The sequence below is a fragment of the Schistocerca nitens genome, chromosome 10, assembly GCF_023898315.1.
Source record: "Schistocerca nitens isolate TAMUIC-IGC-003100 chromosome 10, iqSchNite1.1, whole genome shotgun sequence".
NCBI classification, from domain to species: Eukaryota; Metazoa; Arthropoda; class Insecta; order Orthoptera; family Acrididae; genus Schistocerca; species Schistocerca nitens.
In genome coordinates this window covers 176871495-176878119 of record NC_064623.1, presented here as the reverse complement: position 1 = coordinate 176878119, position 6625 = coordinate 176871495, and the positions used below count along the sequence as shown (strand labels likewise).

General features: G+C 39.4%; 1 long non-coding RNA gene across 2 annotated transcripts in view; it reads right to left on the bottom strand.

Moving 5' to 3' along the window:
• Window positions 1–590: 590 nt before the first annotated feature.
• LOC126210513 (uncharacterized) overlaps window positions 591–6625 on the bottom strand; it is a 29394-nt gene continuing 23359 nt past the window's right edge. Inside the window, exons 2-3 of one of the 2 annotated variants that reach the window (XR_007540689.1) lie at window positions 1063–2714; window positions 591–887 (exon numbers count right to left, since the gene is read on the bottom strand). This is a non-coding gene — a long non-coding RNA (uncharacterized LOC126210513). Of the gene's footprint in view, window positions 2715–6625 lie in introns of both variants that reach the window. The other variant, XR_007540688.1, reaches the window with a different exon arrangement.

Here is a 6625-nt window from a genome sequence, read left to right as displayed (position 1 = left end):
GGGAATGCTGAAAGTTTCATCTCTGTGGGTCCCAAAAGACTTGAATGCAGAACAGAGATAGGAGCACGTGCAATGCTGTGAAGACATCGTCCACCAATTTGAAGTCTATGAACTTCGATCCTGAGACAAAACAACAGTCACGGCTATGTAATCATCCTTCATCCCTTACCTCAAAAAAATTCTGAGTGCAAAAATCAACCAGTAAGGTGATGGCATCAGCCTTCTGGGATGCAGAAGGGGTATTATGGCGGATTACTTGCAAAAGGGCGTAACTATCAATGTATCATACTACTGCAACCTCCTGCACCATTTGAGAGAAAAAAGGTGCAGCAAACTGGTGTGCAGGGTTCTTTTACATCAGGAAATGCACCAGTGCACAAAGCCCTCACAACACTGGAAACTGTGCAACTGCAGGTTCAAATTGTTACAACATCTGCAATATTCTCCAGATTTTGTTCCATCAGGCTTTTTTCTTTTCCCAAACCTTAAAAGCGAGAGAGAGAGAGAGAGAGAGAGAGAGAGAGAGAGAGAGAGAGAGACCGACCTCAAAGGACAATGACAAAGTAGTGACTGATGCCGTGAACACTTGGTTGGACTCGAAATCTAAGAACTTTTATTCAAATGGTTTGCAGAAGCTATCTGAGCATGCCCACAAGTATATTAGTGTACACAGGCATTACATTGGAAAATAAATTGGTATTATGAAATTTCTTTCATTATTTTTGAGGCTAGAAACTTTTTGACTCCCCGCCCCCTCGTATGTCAGGTGAAAACTTATGCAACTGGTAGCACACTGCCTGCAAATGACTGGGATCCAAGTTCAAAACTCCAGGCAACAGTTTTAAGTTGTCATAGTAATCTGAAGCTATTTCTTCCCTGGTGCAGAACTGAAAGAATAAAGATGTGATGGGTTTGTATTATCATAGCAAAGATTTTGCCTTCTAAGCATACTGCAAAGATTACATTAATTTTCTTTTGTTTATTATTTTTGGAGCAAAACTGCAAAATTACCAAACTACAAACTTAAATCTCAAACTTTTTCTCTAACCAGAGAACACTTACTTGCAAATTTATGGCACAAATTTTATCTTCTGTACTGAAGCTGCATTTACAACCCAAGCCTTATCTCTGATCCTCATAAGATCTAGCTTTTTTTTTAACCATATCACAAATGTTAACATTATCCAAAACGCATCTCTGTTGCAAAGGTCACCAACAGACACTTGTGTAGACACCTGTGTGATTGCACTGGATGCTGAGGCAGCTGGTTTGTATCGTGGCAGTGGAAGAAATATTCACTTCCAGTTTTAGGCTGGAAAGGGGAGGAGAGGTGGAGACATAAAACTAATGATCAGTAGAATTTTTGTCAACAGTCTAGATTAAATTCCAAACATCTCTATTATTTCAGAGTGAGGGCATATAGACGGTTGCCCATACACTGGATGGGGACATTAAGCGTGTTGGGTCCACACACACAAGGGGTAGGTTATGTGCCCACTTTGGATTTCATCCTTTCCCTTCTTCCAACATCATAGAACACGTATATGATGGTACACTGTAAAAATACACCCATTATAGTCACCCACACACAACAGATATACTTATGACAACTCTCTCACTTTGCAAAAAGGAGAGTTGACTGTGTGTGAAGTTTAAAAAGACCACCCCTTTCTGATCAGGCAGCTGAATTTAATCTTGAGTGTCTCCTAGCCATGTAACTTTATACTTGCTTAACATTAATTTACCACCATAATCTGCTTCCTACCCACTAGATCTGAATTATGTATTAGACAGTTAAAAACCTGCAGTTCTCTTTAAGTTGTGGGGGTCAAGACAGTATGTAATCAATTAACTACTTGTATATTCTAGTTCAAATTTTCCTCGAGTCATCCCTATTTCCACTGAAGTGACGTCATGCATCAGATTCTCACTATTGTTTTGTGTCAGGTGTAACTCTGCAACAATTTCTTGGTGATGGCCTTCCATTCTCACTCACACTTAACAGAAAGCTCCTAGGATACTTCAGACGTTGCTGTCTGGCCACTGTCATACTTCACTAATGCTGAATTTTCTTGTATACAAACAAGCTATGCCCAGTATTGTAGTTATTCTGTTTTCGATCTCAGAACACCTGATGTAAATTTAAGTCCAATGCATCATACCACATTAAAAGGCCCATTTGCAGTTACTTCATTTTTCCAGAGTTGCTCTCTAGTTTTACATGTGGCAATTAATTTGTCATTATTTACTAAATCAGATGTATAATTTTGGTTTCCAGGCCTCTGTAACTATTACTGCCATACAAAGACAGTTAGTATCACTTAAGGATTTCAAACTTTAATATTACTGCAGCTACTGATGGTCTGATTCAATAAATGTTTTTGAGAAACATTTGAAGTATGTTTTCACAAAAGATATCAAGAAGGGTGAGTGAGGATTTGAGACCATTCTCCATGTAAGGCTAAGACAATATTGTGTGGCACTGCAAAGTCCTCGTTCCCACGGTCACTTATTTTATCACAGTCCGCACCACGGACAATCTCGACACTGAAATTGTCCATAACTAAACCTCAATTAACCAGTGTTTCTATTAATGCAGAGCAGCTGCGAGAAATAAAGCATATGTTTCTGTAGTCTTCCATCTGCAGCTTCAAATTAGCCGTAGTCTTCATTTACAAGCCAGAGCACAGTGTGTTCTCTTCCAGCCTGTAGTCCTAAATGGGAGAAAACAGAATGTTACCTACATAATGATGCCTTTTTATTAGTCTAACATTTAAAATTTTAATTTCATGAAATTCTGACTATGCTACTTTTCAAATGACTGGTTCCATAAAACCCCAGATGCAAATAATGGGTTCCATACTGACACAGAAATAAATAATGAACTTGCAAAATTCATCAACATTACACGATATATCTTGCTATGTTACTGTTTAAGACTAATGCTTCACATTTTCTAAATATGTAGAGGAATCTGATATATGTCCTAAACTCCACTGCCCCCCCCCCCCCCCAATGTCCATTTCCTTTTCTCCTCTCTTGTAATCTCTTCTCCCCACTCTACAAATTGTGACTGGGAATTAAGTTGCTTCAAATTATTGAGTACATCACTTGGTAACACTGGTGTATGCCATACGAGAGAGAGATCTCTCCAACTGCTGGACCTGAGAGGACAGCCTCAATGATATTATTTCCCTTAGTTTTAATATGCGAATGGGAAGAATTAAAGTTTAAGACAACTCGATTCTTTAGTAGTATTCTAATCATAAGCCAATAATGCATAAATATAACTATCCTTTTTTTTCTCCAAAACTGGCAGCTAGGAAGGAAACCACAATTTTCTGTAAACAATATTTGTTTGAAATTATATACAAAGAGAAAGAATATGAATGGCAGAAACAATTTGTACAATGGTTTACATGCCCTGCTATCATGGTTGAAACAGACAGGTAAAAACTAAACGGCACATTTTCATACCACAGTGTGTCTCCCCTGCGCAGTTAGTTTTGACAGAAAACTGAAGACAGTTGCTTAAAAAATATGTCTGTCCAAATGTTTATTAGAGTATCATGCAAAAATTTGAATTTTTGCCAAAATATGAAACAACCCCCCCCCCCCCCAAACCACCATGAACCCTGGACCTTGCCGTTGGTGGGGAGGCTTGCGTGCCTCAGCTATACAGATGTGGTAGATGCAACCACAACGGAGGGGTGTCTGTTGAGAGGGCAGACAAACGTGTGGTTCCTGAAGAGGGGAAGCAGCCTTTTCAGTAGTTGCAGGGGCAAAAGTCTGGATGATTGACTGATCTGGCCTTGTAACACTAACCAAAACGGCCTTGCTGTACTGGTACTGCAAACGGCTGAAAGCAAGGGGAAACTACAGTCGTAATTTTTCCCGAGGGCATGCAGCTTTACTGTACGGTTAAATGATGATGGCGTCCTCTTGGGTAAAATATTCCAGAGGCAAAATAGTCCCCCATTCGGATCTCCGGGCGGGGACTACTCAAGAGGACGTCATTATCAGGAGAAAGAAAACTGGCATTCTACGGATCGGAGCGTGGAATGTCAGATCCCTTAATCGGGCAGGCAGGTTAGAAAATTTAAAAAGGGAAATGGATAGGTTAAAGTTAGATATAGTGGGAATTAGTGAAGTTCGGTGGCAGGAGGAACAAGACTTTTGGTCAAGTGAATAAAGGGTTATAAATACAAAATCAAATAGGGGTAATGCAGAAGTAGGTTTAATAATGAATAAAAAAAATAGGAGTGCGGGTAAGCTACTACAAACAGCATAGTGAATGCATTATTGTGGCCAAGATAGACACGAAGCTCACGCCTACTACAGTAGTACAAGTTTATATGCAAACTAGCTCCGCAGATGATGAAGAAATTGATGAAATGTATGATGAGATAAAAGAAATTATTCAGATAGTGAAGGGAGACAAAAATTTAATAGTCATGGGTGACTGGAATTCGAGAGTAGGAAAAGAGAGAGAATATAGTAGGTGAATATGGATTGGGGGTAAGAAATGAAAGAGGAAGCCGTCTGGTAGAATTTTACACAGAGCATAACTTAATCATAGCTAACACTTGGTTCAAGAATCATAAAAGAAGGTTGTATACTTGGAAGAATCCTAGAGATACTAGAAGGTATCAGATAGATTATGTAATGGTAAGACAGAGATTTCGGAACAAGGTTTTAAATTGTAAGACATTTCCAGGGGCAGATGTGGACTCTGACCACAATCTATTGGTTATGACCTGTAGATTAAAACTGAAGAAACTGCAAAAAGGTGGGAATTTAAGGAGATGGGACCTGGATAAAATGAAAGAACCAGAGGTTGTACAGTGTTTCAGGGAGAGCATAAGGGAACAATTGACAGGAATGGGGGAAAGAAATACAGTAGAAGAAGAATGGGTAGCTTTGAGGGATGAAGTAGTGAAGGCAGCAGAGGATCAAGTAGGTAAAAAGACGAGGACTAGTAGAAATCCTTGGGTAACAAAAGAAATATTGAATTTAATTGATGAAGGAGAAAATATAAAAATGCAGTAAATGAAGGCAGAAAGCAATACAGACGTCTCAAAAATGAGATCAACAGGAAATGCAAAATGGCTCAGCAGGGATGGCTAAATGACAAATGTAAGGATGTAGAGGCTTATCTCACGAGGGGTAAGATGGATACTGCCTACAGGAAAATTAAAGAGACCTTTGGAGAAAAGAAAACCACTTGTATGAATATCAAGAGCTTGGATGGAAACCCAGTTCTAAGCAAAGAAGGGAAAGCAGAAAGGTGAAAGGAGTATATAGAGGATCTATACAAGGGCGATGTACTTGAGGACAATAGTATGGAAATGGAACAGGATGTAGATGAAGATGAAATGGGAGATAGGATACTGCGTGAAGAGTTTGACAGATCACTGAAAGACCTGAGTTGAAACAAGGCCCCGGGAGTAGACAACATTCCATTAGAACTACTGATGGCCTTGGGTGAGCCACTCCTGACAAAACTATACCATTGGTGAGAAGATGCATGAGACAGGTGAAATACCCTCAGACTTCAAGGAGAATATAATAATTCCAATCCCAAAGAAAGCAGGTGTTGACAGATGTGAAAATTACTGAACTATCAGTTTAATACGTCACAGCTGCAAAATACTAACACGAATTCTTTACAGATGAATGGAAAAACTGGTAGAAGCTGACCTCTGGGAAGATCAGTTTGGATTCCGTAGAAATATTGGAACACGTGAGGCAATACTGACCTTACAACTTATCTTAGAAGAAAGGTTAAGGAAAGGCAAACCTACGTTTCTAGCATTTGTAGACTTAGAGAAAGCTTTTGACAATGTTGACTGGAATACTCTCTTTCAAATTCTAAAGGTGGCAGGGGTAAAATACAGAGAGTGAAAGGCTATTTACAATTTGTACAGAAACCAGGTGGCAGTTATACGAGTTGAGGGGCATGAAAGGGAAGCAGTGGTTGGGAAGGGAGTGAGACAGGGTTGTAGCCTCTCCCCGATGTTATTCAATCTGTATATTGAACAAGCAGTAAAGGAAATAAAAGAAAAATTCGGAGTAGGTATTAAAATCCCTGGAGAAGAAATAAAAACTTTGAGGCTCGCCGATGACATTGTAATTCTGTCAGAGACAGCTAAGGACTTGGAAGAGCAGTAGAACGGAATGGACAGTGTCTTGAAAGGAGGGTATAAGATGAACATCAACAAAAGCAAATCGAGGATAATGGAATGTAATCGAATTAAGTCGGGTGATGCTGAGGGAATTAGATTAGGACATGAGACACTTAAAGTAGTAAAGGAGTTTTGCTATTTGGGGAGCAAAGTAACTGATGATGGTTGAAGTAGAGAGGATATAAAATGTAGACTGGCAATGGCAAGGAAAGCGTTTCTGAAGAAGAGAAATTTGTTAACGTTGAGTATAGATGTACAGAAGTGAAACATGGACAATAAATAGTTTGGACAAGAAAAGAATAGAAGCTTTCGAAATGTGGTGCTACAGAAGAATGCTGAAGATTAGATGGGTAGATCACATAACTAATGAGGAGGTATTGAACAGAATTGGGGAGAAGAGGAGTTGTGGCACAACTTGACGAGAAGAAGGGACCAGTTGG